Raw genomic sequence first — 22,180 nt, 5'->3', positions numbered from 1 at the left:
CTGAGCTGAAATTGGATGCTTAACCAGTTAAGCCACCCTGGCACCCCTGAATCTTTTGACCTTGAAGAGGTCCCAATAATACATTTTTCTTTTATTTTCCCTGTCTTTGGAGCCACGTCAAGTAAGAAGTTGCTATGGCCAAGATCAAACAGGTTGGTACCTGTTTTCTTCCTTAGGATTTTGATGGTTTCCTGTCTCACATTTAGGTCTTTCATCCATTTTGAATTTATTTTTGTATATGGTGTAAAAAAAATGGTCAAGTTACATTCTTCTGCATGTTGCTGTCCAGTCTTCCCAGCATCATTTGCTAAAGAAACCATCTTTTTCCATTGGGTACTCCTTCCTGCTTTGTCAAAGGTTAGTTGGCCATATATTTGTGGGTTCATTTCTGGGTTCTATTCCCTTGATCTTTGTATCTGTTTTTGTGCCAATACTATGCTCTCTTGATGATTATAGCTTTGTAATACAGGCTAATATCCAGAATTGTGATACCTCCAGCTTTGGTTTTCTTTTTCAACATTACTTTGGCTATTCATGGTCTTTTGTGGTTCCATACAAATTTTAGGATTGTTTGTACTACCTCTATGAAGAATATTGGTGCTATTTTGATTGGGATTGCATTGAATGTGTAGATTGCTTTGGATAGTATCGACATTTTAACAATATTTGTTCTTCCAATCCATGAGCATGGAGTGTTTTTCCATTTCTTTGTCTCTTCTTCCATTTCTTGATCTCTTCTTCCATTTCTTTCATAAGGTTTCTATAGTTTTCAGCATATGTATCTTTTACCAGAGTTTATTATATTTTATGGATTAATCTGAAATAAAAGTGGAACTAGAAGATGACATTTGAGCAAAGAACCAAAGGAGGTGAGGGAGTAAGTGGAGAAATTTGGATAAAGAACACTTAACTTTAGAAAACAGAAACCTCACAGACCCTGCAATGAGAACATGCCTGATATATTCAAGTATTGATAAGGAGCAGGACACTATGTCCAGAGTAAAGTAAGAAGAGAGTAAATAGTAAGTGATGAAGTTTAGAAAGAGATTGAGAGCCAGATTAAGTAGTGCCTTAAAGATGAGTCTCAGAAGGAATTTACATTTTGTTTTGTAATAAATGTAAAACTATTGGGAGGCTTTAAGCAAAAGATTAACATAGTCTCACTTATGTTTTAAGAGAATTTTCTTAAAAAAAATTATCTTGGGGCACCTGGGTGGCTCAGTCAGTTAAGCATCCAACTTTGGTTCAGGTCATGATCTCACAGTTCGTGGGTTCAAGCCCCACGTCGGGCTCTGTGCTGACAGCCAGCTCAGAGCCTGGAGCCTGTTTCAGATTCTGTGTCTCCCTCTCTCTCTGACCCTCCCCTGCTCGCTCACTCGCTCTCTCTCAGAAATAAATAAAACACTTAAAAAAATAAAAAAATAAATAAAATTATCTTATAGGACCTAATTATAATAGGGGACCAAGTGTGGAACCAGAAATACAAATCAAGAGGCTTCAAATAAAAGTTACTTGGATCTGCATGATAGTGCTTGATGTATTGAGAAGTAGTAAATTTCTTGAGATATTTTCAAGGTACAGCTGTAAAGACTTGGCTGATAGGTTTGATGTGGTTCATTAGAGGAAGAGAAGAATCAAAGCTGTTGCCAAGATTTTTGACCTGACCAACTTGAAAGATGCAATGTCCATCTATTGAGACAGAAAATCTGCAGGGCAAGCTGTTTTGAGGGTCTAGATGAACAAGCGGATAAGCCTAGATTTCCAAGCACAGAACCCTACTAGACAGATTTATGGATGTGGAATCCAGGGGAGAAGTATGACTAGAGATAGATATACTTTCATGTGTTGTTAGAATATTAATTGTACTTAAAGTCAATTAGGTACAATGACTTAAGTCAATGACTGGGTGAGAAGAGATCTAAGAACTGACCTTAGTGGGTGGGGGGTGGGGGTAGTTCCAGCATATTTAGAGATCAGAGAAATAAAGAGGAAGCACCATAGGAGACAAGAAAGTGGAGCCAGGGAATTAGGATAAAATCCAAAAAGGCTAATATACTGGAGACAAAGTGAATAAAGTGTTCTTTTTAAAGGAGAAAGTAATTAACTTTATCAAATTTTACTAATTGGTCAAATAAAAAGAAGACTGAGAAACTGACCATTGAGTTATTTAGCAGTGTTAAAGTCACTGGTGACCTTGACAGGGTAGTTTAAGTAAAGTGGCATAAATAAAATTCTGAAAGTAAAGAAAGGAAATAGAGGTAAACTGGCTACAGTGATGGAAGACTTTACAATCCTTCTAACTGATCACACAGACAAAAGTTTTTAGGCTTATAGATAATTTGAACAGCACAGTTAATGAATTTTACCTATTGGGACGTATCTAGAACATGCAGCTGGCAACTTTCAACAAATACATTCTTCCCAAGCAAATATGGAGCATTTATGGAAATTGACCATGAAGTACCAATTTCACTTATGTAGAACTGAATTTAAGAAACAAAACAAAGGAATAAAGCCTCCCGGTTAGGGTGCATGTCTCTGGCGAGGTGACTGTTAACATGAAGGGATTTGTACAAGTGGCCACTTTTAACCATTTAAACCCAACTTATTAAATGTTCCCTCAGGACATTCTTGTCAGGAGAGCAGTGTTGAGACTTTTTTTTTTTAACTTTGTTTTGAGAGAGCGAGAGTACAATACAAGCAGGGGAGGGGCAGAGACAGAGAAACAGAATCCCAAGTAGTCTCCACACTGTCAGTACAGAGCCCAGTGCAGGTCTCGAACCCACGAACCGGGAGATCATGACCTGAGCTGAGATCAAGAGCAAGATGCTTAACCGACTGAGCCACCGAGGTGCCCCACTGCTGAGACTTTTCATCCCTGACTGACTTCTCCCTTTCTTTCCCATGCTGATCATTAGATATTTAAGGAGAATGTGTGAAGGGCTACAGTCAAGTGTCTGCTAAGCTTTTCAAGGCTGGTTAATTCCCAGATGCTTGATGAGGACTGATTTTTGAATGGTCAGATTTGAGAGAATCTTACTGGATTCCAGTAAGTAAGAATCTTACTTACTGGAACCCAACCAGGTAGCTGAGAATGGATCAATGTGCTGGAGAAACCGTCTTCCTTAACGGAGGGCATTGTAGATGCTGGGTAGTCTGTATACTTAACCTGAAACTGTGAAGTTTTCTCTTTTTGCCTGTAAACCAAAAAGCAAATCCTTGAAACTTTGTCCCTGAAACACTAAACAAAAAACTGCATCCCCTGATCTCCTGAGGTCAACCCTGAGGTTGATCAGGGTGACCTGGTTGGTTGCAGTTAGACATGTAGCAGGGTCAGTAGCTCATGAGGCTCACTGACCAAACCCTCTTCCTCTGCTTGTCCCCTTATTCACACCTGACCCTTCCCTTTGTTTGGAGTCATGTTTGCTGCCTCCAGGTCATTCTTTTCTGAACTGTTTTACTTGAAACTATTGTGGCAGAGGGCACTCTGGGATACCTGGTCAGAGGTATTCATTTTCTTTTGAGTTTTTACATTTTTTTCAACCTTTTGTTTGTTTGATTTTGTTGCACCCCCGCACCCCCACCTTGGAGCTCAGTTTAGCAGTCTGCTGTATTGTTCTGAGGTTCTATTTAACCCCTGAATGTCTTGTCTTCTCCCTTTTCCCTCTTTCTTGTTCTGTACTCAGGACCAGCTACATAATTTGCAGAGCCCCTTGTTTAAAAATGAAGAATTTCAAGATGGCGAATATAGAGCATTAAACCAACATGAGGCTATTCCCAACCTGTTTCTTAAGGGGAAAAGGTAATACTTGTATGGCACATGGAAATAAATAGCAGAGACTGCTTTTGGCCAGAGGAGGGAAGCTGGTCAGAGGTACTCATTACCGCTTCTCCTGTGACCCATTGATGGCTCATTGATGCCACAGCGCCTGCTGGGATGTGCTGCTGTACTTTAGTACTTGGTCCTAAATTTTAAGACCCCAGGGAGCCTCTATAGTTCATGACTAGGTGGAAAAAAAGGAGGTGGGAGTTGGGCCCTTAGGAAAGGTGGCCCCTAAGAACCAGGAAGTGGTTAAAATTTGTTTTTGACTTTCTTCCTTCCCGATCTGTCAGCACCCCTTTGTCTCCAGGACAAACCTTTGGGCTTAAATACCTTCTCCCCAGTCAGGTTTTGCTACTGATGGATTTTCTTCGTCTTCTGGCCTCATGCTGTGCCCTAGTCCTGAGACTGCTCATCTTTGGAAGCGAATTTAAATCCTTTTATAGATGGACACTGATTTTGTTGGCACGGGAGTGGGCTGTGTGGATAAGTCTGGCCATCTGGAGGTCCCCACACCTCTTTTTGCCTCAGGCCTGCACTGAGTGAGTCAGGAAGTGCAGGCACACAGCATCAATTTCATCGTGATCACGTGTCGTAAGCTGAACACCCAAATTGAAATGAAACTGTTTTGATTTCGAGGTTTCTTTAACACCCCTCCCCTGTCCAGCCCGCCCTCCCCTGCCGCCTCTGCTAGTGAAAGTCTCTTACGAAACCAAGAAGAGTTGTTGACGTCTAACTTCCTTCCATTAAATTAATGAGTACTGACCTCCTAATATTTAAGTGTTTACTATCTATTGCTGTAAAGTTTTGTATATTTTGTAAACTTCTTTTCCCAAATAGTAGATGTCTAAAATCGTTGTACATCTGATTCTTTTATATTCCATTGTTCAGCACAAAGTGTGGTTTTTATTTAGAATAAAAAAAAAGAAATTTGAAAAAAAAAAAAAAAAAAAAGAAACAAAACAAAGGAAGGAAAAAGAAACCCCAAACTCTTAAATACAGAAAACAAACTGGTGGTTGCCAAAGGGAAGTTCAGGGCACAGGGGAGGTGAAATAAATAAAGGGGATTACTAGCACAGTTATGGTGATGAGCACTGAGTAAGGTATAGAATTGTTGAATCTTCTTGCACACCTGAAACTAATGTAACACTGTATGTTAGACTTCAATGAAAAAAAAAAAAAGCATGTATCAACCAACTATCAGTAGATGATATCTTAAGCTGCACCCATCACATTGCAGTTAAACCAGACATCAGTTACAAAAAGCGGTCTTACACTCAGTGATGAGAAAACAGGAAAGCTATCAAAGACTACAGGGGTCATTCCAAAAGACATAGGAGTCATCTTTTTTTTTTAATGTTTATTTCTGAGAGAGAGTGTGTGTGTGTGTGAGAGAGTGAGGGAGGGGTAGAGAGAGAGACACAGAATCTGAAGCAGGCTCCAGACTCTGAGCTGTCAGCCCAGAGCCTGATGCAGGGGTTGAACTCAGGAAACTTTGAGATCATGACCTAGGCTGATGTTGGACATTTAACCGACTGAGCCACCCTGGCTGCCCCAGCTGTGACTTTAGCACAAGTCTTGATATCTGGTAATGTAAATCCTTCAGCTTCTTCACATTTCCCTAGTGATATAGATCCTTTGTGTTTCTGCATATATTTTGGAATTAGCCTCCATTTTCACAAAAATTATGCTGACATTTTTATTGGGATTACATTGAATTTATAGATTAATTTGCATGAAAATTGACATTTTTAAAACAATCTTAAAACCCATAAACGTGGTTTATCTAGGCCACCATTCATTCCAGTACAGATGGAGACAACATAACAGGCCAGTGAAGAAAGAAGGAACAGTTGAATCAGGAGCTGGAAGATTTGTTTTTTTATTTGGCAAAAAGAGATCCAACCTTCAACAATACACAAAGATAAAGCCATATAGATGAAGAATTTTATGTTAAAAATAAAACTTAAGACACTGTAAAAAAATATATATAGTTGAATACCTTTTAGATACTGAAGTAAGAAAATATTTCTTGTATAAAACACACAAATAATTGATTAGAAATGACAGAATTGATATATTTGACTGATGGTGTTCAGTCACCATCAATTGAAATGTTAAACCAAAAAACGTTCTAAATTAGGAAAATACATTTTCCGTACACATAACTGATAAATAATTGATATCAAGACTATATTTTTTAAATAAACATTTATAAAATTAGTAAGAAAAGCAAGAGGCGCCTGGGTGGCTCAGTTGGTTGAGCATCTGACTCTTGATGTTGGCTCAGGTCATGATCTCACAGTTCAAGGGATCAAGCCCCTCAATGGGCTCCATTCTGATAGTACAGAGCCTACTTGAGATTTTTTGTCTCCCTCTCTCTCTGCCCTTCCCCTACTCATGTGCACTCTCTCTTTCAAAATACATACATAAACTTTTAAAAATATATAAATAAAAATAAAATCAGTAAGGAAAGCAAAACAACCCATTAGGAATATTGGCAGGAGACATAAGCAACCATTTCCAAAAAATGTATGAGATCAATAAATATATGAAGAGATATTCAATGTAATTAAGAGTAGGGGAAATACAAGTTGAAAACCACAGCAAAATATCACTTTACATCCTCTCGATTAGGAAAGGTAGAGTCTAACAATAATGTAAGTCAAGACCTTGCAAGACATAGATGGTCACTCAAATTGGGTAAGTTGAGTAGAGGTTATTAAAGGAGCTATTTATAAAAATATGGATAGTATAGAAAAACCACAATATCCTGAGGCAGAGATCCATTATTACCCTGAGAAGCAGAAGAGAGAAGTCAGGGAAGAAACTACCAAAACCCCAAAATAAAGAAAGCTTGTGGAAGAGATCTTGTCAGGAGCTGAGATTTTTAGTGGAGGGACACAGCCAATACCACATTTGCACAGAGACAAAATGGGACAAAATGGGAGTGGGGTGATAAATGCCTTTTTCACCCTCCTTGCTGTCTCTGATCTCCTGGTAGGCCTCCCATTGGGTGAATGCAACTAGAAACTACAAAAAAAAAAAAAAGTACAAATTAGGAAAATATATTTGTTACACACATAACTGACATTGATGAAGTCCATACAGGTCAGCCTCTGGGGCACAGAATAGGGTGAAAACAGGTAAAGAATTGATAGGGAGGGGCAAATAGAAGCTATTCAACAGAAATACCAAGCGTTGGAGAGGATGTGTGTTTCCAAGTTAAGTTGTTCATTGCTAGTGGACACTTAAATTAGTAAGCCATCTTGGAAAATATTTCCACAGCTTTTGTTTTCTATGGTTGAACATTTACATCCCCAGGGACTCCATTCCTAGGAATACACCCAAGATAAGCTCTTACACATGAAACCAGGAGACATATACAATGCACATTGCTGCACTGCTCTAAATAGCCAAAACACAGAAATAACCCAGATGTCCATCAACTGGAGGAAGTGCTTTGTTCTTATATAATTTCTATAGTTATATGAAATAATTATAGCTGTCAGAATGAATGGTAATGTCATACAACAGTACAGAAAATCTTATGATAAGATTCTAAGATTTCTCTTACTTAGAAAAGACAATAAATTCTAAAGATTACATATAATTAACCTTTTAGTAAAGTAAGAAATTGGATAAAAATATACTTTTTGAAAAAACATAAATGCAGTAAAACTACATAAAAGCAAAGCAAGGGACTAATGAACACAGGATTTGGGATGATATTTGCTCCATTTGGAGAGGAAGAGGGATGGGGTGGGGTTATAATTATATATAAATTATTATTAAAGTTATAGATATGCTGGGTGGTGGGTTCATGAGTGCTTATAACATTATTTAAAATAAAAAACTTCATTGATCAGTTTAGGACGAATTATGATGTGACAAATGACTCCAAAAGCCTAGTGACTTACAACAGCAAGGAATTATTTCTCATATCCATGTCCATTGTAAGTTGGCAGCTGTTCTGTTCCATATCACCTTTATTCCAGGACCTAGGTTGAAGAAGCAGCACTTACATAGATCATAAAAGTCTTGTGGCAGAGGGAAAAGAGAAATGGTGAAATCATTCAACAACTTTAAAGCTTCTGCTCTGAACTGGCATATATCACTTTAATAATTTCCATGTCTGATATCAATGGATAGGATATGTAATCTTGATATTATGTTATAATATCAACATCTACCACACTAACTAGTTAAGTAACCTAATGTAGAAGTGTTGTTATTTATATAACTTTATGCACCTGAGGGGTTCCTGGCTGGCTCAGTCAGTGGGGTATCCAACTTCTGATCTTGGGTTTGTGAGTTCGAGCCCTGTGTTGGGTTCCGTAAAATAAAATCTTAAAAAAAAAAAAAAATCAAAATCCTATGTGCCCTTGAGGTAAAAGTATCAAACAAAACCCAGCAAAACCAAAGATAAAGTTAGAAGGCATATGGGGCGCCTGGGTGGCTTAGTCGGTTAAGCGTCCGACTTTCGCTTAGGTCATGATCTCGCAGTTCGTGGGTTCGAGCCCCGCGTCGGGCTCTGTGCTGACTGCCAGCTCAGAGCCTGGAGCCTGTTTCAGCCTGTCACTCCCTCTCTCTCTGACCCTCCCCTGCTCACACTGTCTCTCTCTCTCTCCTAGAAATAAATAAAACATTAAAAAAAAAAAGTTAGAAGGCATAGATCTGGTATCCATATTTCTTTTCAATAGAGTTGCATTCCTTATAGCTTTCAAGTCCAAATGATGTCCTGAAACTTGACTTAATGATCTCAAAAAAGAACCAGCTCTGAAAATAAAGACATGACCAACTACTTCCCAAGCCTATGATTAAGATATAATATCTATAAAGTCAGAAGTTTCAGATGAAATTCTGATGCAAGAGTACTGTTAGTTGTCCTATGATTTTCAAAGGGTTAGTGGAAGTCTCCATTTCTATATGGACTATGCCCCAAGAATTAGTAGGAAGGGTTTGCAGGGTTTTGCTAAAGAAAATGGGCACATTCATTATTTAATCATGTTACATCAACCTTTCCCTTTGGATTGAATGAATTGAGTCTCAAAGTTTGCCTAAAAGCAACCTAGAGTTTGTGAGAAAATTTTATTATTTCAAGGCCTGTAGACCAGGGGAAATGGGCCAGATCTCTAATCAGAAAGAATCCCATGTCCTTCCTAAAATTGCCACTGGGCCTAGTGAAAAGTCCTTTCACCAGGAGTTAAATGAGGACTGAGTGTGCTGAACTACATTCAAATGTGGAGGACAGAGGCCAAGACCCTTGGTGTAGAATGAAGGAGACAAAACAGTGGGGAGAGAGGAAATGAAGGAAGGGTCAGTGCTATTTTAAGACCAAAATAAACTTTCAGGACTTATGAGGGCTTCAGCACACTTAAAATCAAATGCAGTAAAAAGCTCAGCCTACATCAAAATTATTTTTATATATCTACATAAAACTCTGTTGAGAATTAAACTGACCAAATTGAATTTTAGAGACATTAGATTATAAATGGTAATTTTTCTATTGTAGTTCTCATATGTTAAAATCTATACATAGGTCTGAAATATTTGTAGGCCCTTGATTAGTCCACAAGTGTCAGGCTGTTTGCCCATCATTACTTTTTTTCCTTTTCTCTACCCTGACTCATGTCTCTAAAACTTCCCCACCCATTGATTTAGTGACTGAAGGGTTTTTTTCTCTTTCTCTTTTTAAAAAGTAAGGTATAATTTACATATGGTAAAATATAAAAATCTTAAGTATACATCATATGGATATAATTGTGTATTTACCACCCAGATCAAGAAATAGAATATTTCCATCCCCTCAGAAAGTTCCCATGGCTTCTTCCCAGACAATAACCATCCCCTTCTGAGATAATCATTCTTCTGACTTCCATTTCCACAGATTAGTTTTGCTTATTTCAGAACTTTATATAAATAGAATTAGACAGTATCTTTGGTATCTGGCTTCATTTACTTAGATACTTAACAGAATTAACTGCTTAACTGATTGTGTGATGAATCCATCCATGAATCTGATGAATCCATCCATGAATCCATCCATGTTGTGGTAGCAGTAGTTTCTTTCTATTGCTGAGTAAGCATACCATAATTTGTTTATCCAATCACCTGTTGATGAATCATTGGGTTGTTTCAGGTTTGGGACTATTACAAATAAAGCCGCCATGAACATTTGTATACAAGTCTTTGTATAGATACATGTTTTCATTTCTCTTGGATAAATACCTAGCAGTGGATTGGGTAGATCCTATAGACTGTATATGTTTATGAAAGTTCTTAATTTTTGACACTGTTAATTCAGTGTCAGTAGTTTCATCTTTCTTAGCTTGGCAAGCCATGGAAAGTTAGCCACTAATCTATACTGATAATTTTGTATACCAACAAATACAGGTTAACATCAGCTGCACTGACAGCTGCTTGGGTCAGAGTGCCAGCCTAAAAGCCAAATCAAAGCTTCAGCAGCTGTTTCTGGAGCATAGTTAATGACTGTTTCAATGTTCCCAGATAACCAGCTGCTATATTTTCTCTAACTAAATTTAACAACTGAAAGCATCATGAGCAGACTTTTTATGTAATGCTCCCAATATAGTCTCTGTTAAATGAGCCTGGTAGAGAGCTATGCTATGTCTGGGGTCCCATTCCCAAGTTGTTTCTTACCATTGATTATTCCTCTGCATGTATTAGAGAGGCTTAAGTAACATACAAATTAGTGGTATTAGCCTCAACCATTGTGAAATTTTACTTTCTTGTTGCTTATAGGGTAATATCTTTCTAAGATCTGGTGTCTAATGTACAAACGTGATCTCGGCTATGTCAGGGAGTTGTTTGAAGGGACAAATATTGAGAGGGTAGAGAGTAAGCTGTAAGTGTTATCTAAAATGTGAGGCACTGGAACTAATCTGATCTCTATTTATTTTTATTTTTTTAATGTTTATTTTTCAAAAGACAGAACATGAGTAGGGGAGGGGCAGAGAAAGAGAGAGACAGAATCTGAGGCAGACTCCAGGCTTTGAGCTGTCAGCACAGAGCCTGATGTGGGACTTGAATTCATGAACCGCAAGATCATGACCTGAGCTGAAGTCCAAAGCTTAATCAACTGAGACACCCAGGCACCCTGGAACTGATCTGATCTTTAAATCAAAACGATAAAGTGAAGGTGGATACAAATGATAGATGAGTTTGCAGCAGGAGGCAATAAGGCCTGTCCCACAGGGTGACTAATGCCCTCATGTTAGAGGTGAAAGAGGCACCTCTGAATAAAAGATTTTATCTTTTGCACTTTCTTTAGGCACTGGTCTGATCTTTACTACACATCCAAGATGGGACAAACAAGTGCTACAGAAGGGAGAGTGCAGCCAGCCTTGAATTTTTTTTTAATGTTTATTTTTTAGAGAGAGTGTGAGCAAGGGAGGGGCAGAGAGTGAGAGGGGGCAGAGGATCCAAAGCAGGCTCCATGCTGAAAGCAGTGAGCCTGATGTGGGGCTTGAACTCACTAATCAATCATGAGAACATGACCTGAGTCCAAGTTGGATGTTGAGCCACCCAGGTGCCCCAGCCTTGAAATTTTCATTAAGGCTGTAAATATGATCTTATTGGGAATCTTTGGTCATATTAATTAGAATACAAGAAAGCCACGCAGCTGTTTCTTCAAAGCCCATCACATCATTTGTTTTTTTAGAGCAGTGCTTCGCAATTGTCTGTGGTGAAATACAAAGGTTTGTTTTTCTTCTTTCTTTCGTTTTTAAAATCTGCAATCTGGCCAGTCCTCCCGGCTGCAGGGGGCGGAGGTGGGAAGCCCGGCGTCTGCTGCCCACACTGGCCTCAGATAACCGCACCTCCCGTCCCCCCCACCGCCGCCCTATGAGTGGCCATGGGGCACGTCCCGCTGCCCTCCTCCCCCCACCCCGCGATGGAGCCCGCCGAGGGCTTCCACCTGGACGCGCTCACCTACCTGGGGTGCTAGCTGGGCTTGCTGAGCTCGGTGCTGCTGAAGCAGGTGTGCTCCACCCGCGCTACGCGTCTCCGCGCCTCGCCTGCCTGTGGCTGCCCCAGCGCCTCTGCCTCGCGTCCAACCGTATCCTCCAAGCCAAGTTCCTCGTCCATTAAGGGCAACAGTCCTTGATTTTCCCGTTTCTGACCCGAGGTCAGATGCCCCTGTATACATGTACGTTGGCGTTCATGTTCTGTATCTATAACAGCTACTTGCAAAGCAGATACTTGAGTCAGTATGCGGTGTATGCTGGTAACTGGGTCACTGATCCCCGGTTTCTAGCAGTTTTCTGCTTGTGGTTAATAGGCATGCGGATAAACATCCATTCAGACTATATCCTGAGGAATCCCCAGAAACCAGGGAAGACTGGATATAAAATACCAAGGGGAGGCTTATTTGAATACGTGACAGAAGCCATCTTCCGGGAGGTGGTTGAATGATGCGGCTATGCCCTGGCCCTGCTGCTCCATTCAAGTCGGCCTTCGTTCTCTTTACCTTCTGTATTTTACTCTCCCGAGCACAGCAGCATCACCTGTGGTACCTTGAGAAATTTGAGATTATCCAAAATTCAGGAAAATTATAATCCCGCTTTTGTTGTAAATTTGTTGTCAGTGGGTTGCTCTTCAACTTGAAGCGTTTTAATGATGTTTCTCTAGGGATTGCATAAGTGAATTACTCTTCTGTCATTTTCCTGCTTCTTCATTTCTTTTTCAAGATTTGCTCTAGGAATGTTTTCCTGGTAAATGTGTAGGCTGCCTAATACCAAGTGATGAGACTGAAATGCAGGCTGAAGTAACAGGCTGCACACCAGGTCAAGAATCCAGCTGACCATTTCTCTGATTTTGGAGTCTCTTTTGGCTGCATACAGCTAGGGGTGCACAAGACCAGGATTATAAGCCATTTCTGATGGCCTCTATGGACTGAAATGTATCACCACCCTTTGTACTACCCATTCCAACCATCTTCTCAAGGCCAGAGGTGATGTTGCCCCCTCCCCTGATAAAGGCAGGACTGTCTCCATGGTCCCTCTTACTCCGCTGAGTCACGGAGGCTGGGGGCACCTGCAGGGTGGTCCCAGCCCCAGGGAAATGCCCAGGCTTTCACTGTGGGTGCTGTGCAGTGGAGAACTTGAGGGCAGAGAAAGGAGACACAGGGGGCCCAGCTGAGGCCCGGACAAGAGGCCTCTGGCACCTGTGGCAGCCTGGCTCCCCTGGCTCCCCCCTGCAGAGCAGGGTACTAGGTGAGCTCATGTAAGGGGTAAGGCAGTCTGTCCCCTGCTGAGAGGACTTCTTGGAGGCCCTCGTGGGAGCAGGGAGCCCCTTATGATAATCACCACAAGCATCAGTAGTCTCTGGTTTAAGATGATTTTTCTTCCTTCCAGGTAGAACTAGCAAGTTGTAAGGCACTTTTTTTCTCAGTACCCTCAGTATGCCAAAGCAGTTATCTCGAAACAGAATGTCTTATTCTAGATGCACTTGAAAGGTCCACAAAGATAAATCACAGGAATAAAATTCACTACATATTGCCAGATATATAAAAGAAATCTCTGGCTAGAAGGTTGTTAAATCTCTGGGTCGCTCTGTGAAGCTCTGATGGGACACATGGTGGAGGTCCCCTTCTGGCCAGGACAGCCCTGCCTCAGTGGCCACCACGTCTTCAGAGCCAGAAACTGCAGGAGCAGTGGAGGAAAGGAGGAAACTGTTCACTCCGATCCACTGACCTGCTAGGTGGGTGGCTGGGGGCGTCCAGAGCACCTGTGGCCCTGGGGCCTCCCCCACCCCATGGGCTCCCCACACCCCCTCCTGGCTGTCCTTCCCAGCCACAATCTCCCTCCCTCTCGAGGTTTTATGTAGAAGCAGTGTTCTCGGTGTTAGTGATTTGTTGAGTCTCGTTTGGTTTCAGAATTATACAGCTAACATTCCCAATGCAACTATGCTTCATTTTAACAGGGAACAGAACGCTTCTGAAGAGAAATTTTGTTATTTGTTATTTGTTCCTTTTTCTGACCCTTTTCCAACTACTTGAAAACACAAAGCAATAAATATTTTAGACCTCAAAACTCAAAAGTCTGAGCAAGTCATGATGGATTTGGGCCACTATGTTCTGTAAGGTGCATCCGGCTGGGAGAAAGATGCTCCAGTCTGAGAACTGGAGAAGCTCACTATGATTTTTACTCCTTTATGTGAACCAACTGCATGAAGGAATGCTTGGGTTAACTCAGGCTTTGATGTTTGTTTACTGCTTTCACCCACCTGCACTGGGTGGATGATTAATAGGAACAATCCCCTTCTATAATGTCTCCCCACCTTTCCTCCATTTCCTAAAAACTGTCACTTAGCACATTTTCATCAATGACTGTGTTAATCATAATAAGATTAATAAAATTACTTAAAGTCCCCAAAAATAATAAAATAAAATATGCAATCTGTTGTGAACCCAGACTTTTAGAAAATATAATAAATATAAATTGCTTGAAAAAGGAAAAAAGACACACAAAATACAAGCTCCAATGTTCTTAGTCTTAGAAGACTAAAATTAGACTTTCATAAATATAACCAGAATAAATATAACATAGGGGAAAAGAAAATGATATTAAAAAACTGTTCACATTGTTCAATTAACAGGTTCATACGGATAGATGATATGCAGAATTACTATTATAGTCATAATTTTTTGTGTCTATAATCATAAACAGAATATGTAGGAAAGAGCAGTTCTCCATACTGTGTCTATATGCACACTTTAAATGAACATCATACATAACATTTTTCAGAGTTTCTGTGACAAATGAACTGTTTAAATTGTGGAGTAGGAACTTCTCTCTCCTGTGCCACCCAACCTCCATCCACCTGTCACTCTCACATCTGTCCACAGGCCTGAGATTCTACATTCTTTCTTCTACCCATGTAAGATATGCTCCATTTAAAACATCACCATTCCTCTGCCACTTCCAAGAGAGTCTCCCCTTCCTCACAGGTTTTACCAGGTGGTTCCTCCCAAGAGTGATTCCTGTTCCTGAGGCATTGTCCTCTTACTTTCCTCCAAAGATTCTGATTTGAAGGTATCTTTAATTCTAAAGATTTAATGTGATTTTTTGCCCATGTTGTAAGCCAGATACATTGTCTTTTTATCTGGAATCTTCACTTTGGGGCTCAAGTTCATATCTTTTCTGCAGGAAACCAATTCTCTGGTGGTGGGTGCTTGTGTTAGACACTAATGCTTGACAGACACAACAGACAGCCTCAGTCTACTTTTCTTCTGATGATTTTCATTATAGATGTTGGAAGAATTCAGTATTTTCTTTCCCAGCCTACCTGTGACTAAGGGCAGCCATGTGTCATGGATCTGGCCATTGGATATAAGCAGAAATATTTGAAGGTGACTGTGTTTGAAAACATTTGCTTTCTTAATAAAGGGGGTATCTTCAGCTAGCACAGTCCCTCCCCTTAATTTTCGCTCAACAGTAGAGATCAACCTCGAGGCCCTGATATGGCATCATCCCCTGTGAGGAATAGCCAATCACCTGGCAGAATGTCAGTTACATTGGATTTCTCTTTCCATCATGGCTGGGATTAGAGAGTCACTTCACAAGTATAGACACATATTATCTTAGATTTTCTTTCCCTACCTATGTTTCTGCCAGCATCACCAACTACGGACTCACAGAATGCTGTATCTACAATACAGCATCCTGCACAGCATTTTGTCTGAGCAAGAAACTCATTTCACCACAAAGGAGGTATAGCAATGCATTCATACCTGGGGTGCTAACTAGTCTTACCACAAGTTCCATCACCTGGAATCAGTTGGCCCAATTGAAAGTGCTAGTGGAAGACATCACCCTATAAGGCTGGAGTTCTGTTTTAGAGGCTGTAGAATATATTCTGAATTAGGGCCATTGTGGTCTCCCCCCATACTCAAATACATGCTCCAGGAAGGGGGGAAGTGGAAGTGACTTCTCTCACTACAACACCTAAACAGTCCACTCACAGAATTTGAGCTTTGCTTAAACTGGTCCCCAAAGGGGCAATGCTTCTACCTGGAGATACACCTATACCAATAGTTCTACTGAATTGGAAGATTAGACTTATGTCCTGAACATTTTTAACTACTTATATCACTGAACAGGCAAAAAAAAAAAAAAAAAGGAGTTGATAGTCCATTGGCTGGAATGACTGATCCTAATTACTAAGAAGGAATCAGGTTAATACTATTCAATGGAAGTAAATAGGCTTATATTTATGTTTTGGGGTTTTTGTTGTTAAAATTTTTTTTTTATTTTTGAGAGAAAGCATGAGTAGGGGAGGGGAAGAGAGAGAGGGTGACACAGAATCTAAAGCAGGCTCCAGGCTCTGAGCTGTCAGCACAGAGCCTGATGCGGAGCTCGAACTCATGAACCACGAGATCATGACCTGAGCCAAAGTTGGATGCCCAACCGACTGAGTCACCCAGGAACCCCAAAATAGGCCTATATTTAAAACCCAGGGGATTCTCTGGTATTCCTTTTAGACCTATGCCCAATAGTAAAGGTTAATGGGAAAATGACGGCAATAAAAGAAAACAATGTACGGAATGATTGAGGACCCAGAATGTTCAGGAATGAGGGCTTGGGTCACTCTACTGGACAAAGACCCTAGAGCATTTGAGGCTCTCACTGAAGGTGATGGAAATAGGGAATGGGTCATTGAAGAAGGAAGTCATAGATCTCAACTGACCTCATATCCAATTATAGACATGAAGACTGCACTAACTTTGCATATTTTCTTTTTACTTGTTATATGTGTTTATTTGTATATACTGACCATCTTTTTATTCTTTCATTTTTATTTCATACACAAGTTGTTAGGGGTTAATTTTACAATTTATTCCTTAAGCAACAGAATATTCAGTGGGACAGTGAATGAATCTGAGGAGTATTTAGTAAAGCCAAAAATTAATGAATTAATAATTAATATAGTTAACTGTTAGAATCATACTTTTTTCATTTGGATAACTATGCCTTGCTGAATAAAAATATAGAGTTGTTTTGTTGTTGTATGGGAGCTCATATGTGGTAGAAGTGAAGAAACTGAGTAGCCAAAGCATTCATTTGTGCCCGGTTATCAATTTCCTCTCAGCCTCTCAGCTCCAAATTCATCCTTCAATACCTGCTTTGTGAAAATGGACTGGATTCTTTTTATTTTAATTTTTTAAATTTTTTTGAGAGAGAGACAAAGAGAGAGTCAGATGCAAGAAGGGGAGGAGCAGAGAGAAAGGGAGACACAGAATCTGAAGCAGGCTCCAGGCTCTGAGCTCTCAGCACAGAGCCCAGCGCAGGGCTCAAACTCACGGACTGCAAGATCATGACCTGAGCTGAAGTCAGATGCTTAACTGACTGAGCCACCCAGGCATCCTGAAAATGGACAGGATTCTTTAAGCATTTCTTCTTTACAGTGAATATTATGTGAATTAGAGAACCTGGAGGAGGAAGGGGGCATTTTGGTTTTTCTTGTTCTTGCTTCATAGTCCATGGGGTATGTGTATGTGAAAACATTCAGTGATGCTTAGCATCAGCAATGCCCCAGAGCATGGAGTCTTGTAGAGACTTTACAGACCTGACCTGGGCCTGGTGACCACCTTGCTGAGACCCTCCTGATGACACCCTGTGTGCTCCAGACCACATGTGCACAGTGGCATCTCAACTTTCTCTGTATGCCTGCCCATCAGCCTTGGCTTGTCTGTGCCATGGTGGGCTATCTCCTGCAGCCCTCCTGATGTGGATACCATGCATCCCAGCCCGTATGTCCATAGTACCACTCCAACTCCCTGAGTACTTGGCAACTCAGGACATTTCTCTGCCATCCAGTGGGATGTAAAATCACATCTTCTCCAATGAGGTCCAAACCTAGCCTCTGGGAGGGATCCTCCATCCAAGTTTGTCCTTCCTTAGGGACTCTCACTCAGTCCTACAGGGCCCCTCAGAGTTCTTTGATGTCATATGTATTACTCACTGTTACTTAATAATTATTTATATTAAAATTATGTTTAAATTCTGGTCTGATTTCTGTTTCCTGATTGAACCCAAGCTGAGACAAACTGACTATAGGAATTGGGTATGGGTACAAAAAGCTTCTCATCCATTTTTGGCAGAAGCCCACCATCATTCACCAAGATCTTCACACTTCTCCATGATACCAAACTCCTAAAAGTCTCATAAGGCAGGACAGTTTGCCATCTGCCTCCTTGACAGATCAGAATCTCCACAATAAAAACTTTTGTCTTTCTCTCCAACATAATGTGTTTCTCCCCAGCAGTGCTCTAACAGAACATTAGGCATGGAGAAGCTCAACAAATTGAAAATAAAGATCTGTTTACAGTGATGTTATATTTTTATGGCGTTTAAGGTCTAAAATCAGGAACAAAATTAAAAAATGTGTTGTAGGAGTGCCTGGGCGGCTCAGTCAGTTCAGCGCTCGACCTCGGCTCAGGTCATGATCTTGTGGTTCACGAGTTCCATCCTGTGTCGGGCTCCGTACTGACAGTTCGGAGCCTGGATCCTGCTTCAGATTCTGTGTCTCCCTCTCTATCTGCCCCTCCCCTGCTTGTGCTCTCTCTCTCTCAAAAATAAACATTGTTTTTTAAAAAATAGTTTATTGTCAAGTTGGTTTCCATATAACACCCAGTGCTCATCCCCACAAGTGCCCTCCTCCGTGCCATCACCCCCCCTTCCCCTCCCCCCACCCCATGTGCCCTCAGTTTGTTCTCGTCATTAAAAAACTTTTTTTAATAAAAAATTTGTATTCTAAATTATTCTATAAAATAAATGATTCACAAAGCATATAACAGATTGATTCTCCACACTGAAGAAGAATAATATTTGTGGTATATCAGAAGTATGCCATAAATATGAATATATAATGAAGGCCATATACAAAATGTAATTTCATGTTTCATATTTATATGAAAGAGTAATACACATATTAATTATATGAAAGAATAATATATACCTTACAGTAAATATGCATATGATTGTTGGAAAATAGGGGATTCCTATGGTCCTGAGTTACCAGCTCTCAAGTTACTTACCAATTAGAAAGGAAAAAATATAACTTTATAATGGAGATATCTGGCCATTACCACCTTAATCAAGTGATCAAATTTAGCATCACTAATAGTGAAATGACATAACCTCACGTTTCCCCTGATGTGATACAGCAATAGGACACAATATTGTCTATGTAGTGTCCTTACCATATGTGTTTTACTTAGATTTTTACCATGAGGAAATAACTAGACAATCCAGAATGTAAGACATTCTTTAGAACAAATAACCTAGATTCTTTAAAAAAAAAATCAATATCTAGGGGCATCTGGGTGGCTCAGTCAGTTAGGCATTTGACTTTGGCTCAGGTCATGATCTCATGGTTTGTGAGTTCAAGCCCCATGTCAGGCTCTGTGCTCCATGTCTTGGAGCCTGGAGCTGCTTGGGATTCTGTGTCTCCCTCTCTCTCTTTGCCCCTCGTCTGCTCTCTGTATCTCTCTTAAAAAAAATCAATGTCTAGGGAAAACAAAAAAGTGGAGAGACTATTCTAGATTAAGAGACTAGAGACAACATAAGAGACTAGAGACATAACACCAAATGCAATGCCTGAACTTTGTGTCCTACTTAAAGAAAAGCCTATACGAGACATTTTGGGGACATTTGAGGGAAATTTAAATATAGTGAATTGTGGAATTGTTCATTTCTGGGGTCTGATCATGGTGTTGTAGTTAAGAGTTAAATGGAATGTACTACTGTGTCTCCTGATGTGTTAAACACTGTTCTGTGGTACATAGTGATATATATGTGAGACACTGTGTTTACTGGTCTGTGGTAAGAAAATGTCCTTGTTTTTAGCAGATATATACTGACATATTTAGTAGTGAATTATGTTACTTGAATTTATTTTCAAATGGTAGAGAGATTATTAAAAGTGGTTAAGTGGTTAACAATTGGTGAATCCAGAGGATAGGGGTGTATAAGAGTCCTTTATACTATTCTTTCAATGCTTCTGGAAATTTGAAAAATTTCAAAATAAACAGTTGAAAACAATGTATGCACTTTATCATATGGAAGAAATAAATGTGGGAGGGCACAGGGAAACTAGGGAACCAGTTCGTCAACCTATTTCTGTAAAAGAAGCTTCAGAAGGAATGCAGGATATCCTGGTTTGGGCAGGAGGGGGTGTATCTAAGGAAGTAAGGCAGGAGGACTAATTTATCAAGAACATGGCTTTCTGATGACTTACAGGTCAGTCCATCTCCTCCTAGTCTGAGGGAAGATTTCCTCACCCAGAGACTGGGATCAGAAGTCTTAAATGGATATAATGGGCTAAAATAAAGCTGTTGGCAGAGCTGCATTTCTTCTGTAGGCTCTAAGGGAGAATCTATTTCCTTGCCTTTTCCAGCTTCTAGAACTTGCCTGTATTCCTTGGCTCATGGTCCTTTACTCCATCTTCGTTGCACATCATTCCAAGTTCTTCTGTTTTCTCATTTCTTTTCTGGCTCTCACTCTCCTGCCTTCCTCTCGAAGAACTTTTGTGATTACATTGAATCTACTCAGATAATCCAGACTAATCTTCTCATTTCAAAACATATCTGCTAATTTAAATATATCTGCTAAGTTTCATTCACCTTGTAAAATAACATAGTCATTCACAGGTTCTGGGGATTAAGACTTGGACATCTTGGGTGGGGACATTATTCTAACACATTATCTTCTTGGCATGAATTGATATATGTATTTTTTCTTTAATTTGTTCATACAATGCATTTTGTCATTAGATTTTTTTTAATGTTCTTCCAACATCAGTAAATCTATTGACATAATCCCTGTACAAATTTTACAGTACATGTTGATATCAGCCTTTTATTTGGAATTTTTGCATCTATGATCGCAAATGTTGAAGTAATTAAACAAGGATGCCATTAGACTGAGGTAGTTTTAATGCCCTGGTAGCTTACCAAAGCAAACCAAAACCTAACTCCAAATCAATGCACCCTTATCAGAGAAAATAAAACTTTAGAACAATCTATAACAAACAACCAAGTTAGTTTTGCCAAACAAGACAACTGCTTATGCCATAGCTAATCAAATAATTTCCTTGCTGTGTTTCAGTCTTTTCTATAAAAACCTCTCCACTAGCCCTTGTTGGTAGAGTACTCCTAACACTTTCAGTCTGATTCTGCCTGATGGAAACCCATGTACACTCAAACTCTTGAAAATTTAGAATGCCTCCCAAGTGAAACTAATCAATTCTTTTCTTTTGGCCTGTCTTGATCAGGTTTTATGCTAGTTCAACAAAACTAATTAGAGAGCATTCCATCTTTTCCTGGCATCTGAATAAAGTGAAAAATCATTATTCAAAAAGTAGCTAAAACTCAGCTATAGCCATCTGGAACCTTTTAACAGCAGAGTTTTAAAGATATACTTAAATTTTATTATGGCTATTCTATTCAGGTTTTCTACTTCTTAGTAGAAATTAGTAATTTCAATTTCACTGGAAAATCTACAATGACCGCAACTGTGGTTATGGAGTTGCTCATAACAGCTTCAAAATTCCTTTAAATCCTTTGTCTATGGTTTTAACTTTTCTCCTTTCTAATGTTCCAGTTTTGTTTTGTTGGCATTTATCAATATTGTATCTCATTTATCATTTAGAACCAAACTCTGCATTTTAAAAATCTGGCCCACTTTTTTGTTTTCTAGTTCATCAATTTCAGAGTCTATGCTTATTCTTTTTTTTTTTAAGGGTTTTTTTTTTTTGAGTTTATTTATTTCTGAGGCAGAGAGAGACAGAGCATGAGCGGGGGAAGGGCAACGAGAGAGGGAGACACAGAATCTGAAACAGGCTCCAGGCTCTGATCTGTCAGCACAGAACCCGATGCGGGGCTCCAATCCAGGAACCGTGAGATCATGACCTGAGCTGAAGTCGGACGCTTAACCGACTGAGCCACCCAGGCGCCCCTATACTTATTCATTTTGTATTTAACAAAATTGAACAAGTAATGTTTCATAAGGACAAGATAATGGCCAAAATATAAGGGAATACTCTTAAAAGAAAAAAAAAATTATTGAGGTGCCTGGGTGGTTCAGTGGGTTAAGCATCTGACCTCAGCTCAGATCATGAGCTCAGCGTCCTTGAATCTGAGACCCGCATCGGGTTCTGTGCTGACAGTTCAGAGCCTGGAGCCTGTTTCAGATTCTGTGTCTCCCTCTCTCTCCCCATCTCCTCCATTCACGCTCTGTCTCTCTCACTCTTAAAAATGAACAAATGTTAAAAAAAAGTTTTTTTTAATCACAATAACACATCCTAGCAATTAACTACCGTTAACAAATGTTAGTG

The 22,180-nt window shown here is 39.8% G+C and overlaps 1 protein-coding gene and 1 pseudogene across 1 annotated transcript in view; both read left to right on the top strand.

The window, feature by feature from the left end:
* ZNF568 (zinc finger protein 568) overlaps positions 1–22,180 on the top strand; it is a 68,391-nt gene that overhangs the window by 24,474 nt on the left and 21,737 nt on the right. The window lies entirely within an intron of this gene.
* On the top strand, positions 11,736–12,416 carry LOC120243532 (annotated as a pseudogene).

Source organism: Hyaena hyaena, unplaced genomic scaffold, assembly GCF_003009895.1.
Source record: "Hyaena hyaena isolate Hyena2069 unplaced genomic scaffold, ASM300989v1 scaffold_345, whole genome shotgun sequence".
Classification (NCBI taxonomy): Eukaryota; Metazoa; Chordata; class Mammalia; order Carnivora; family Hyaenidae; genus Hyaena; species Hyaena hyaena.
Note: the sequence above shows the minus strand (reverse complement) of the source record. Positions and strands in the feature narration are given on the sequence as shown.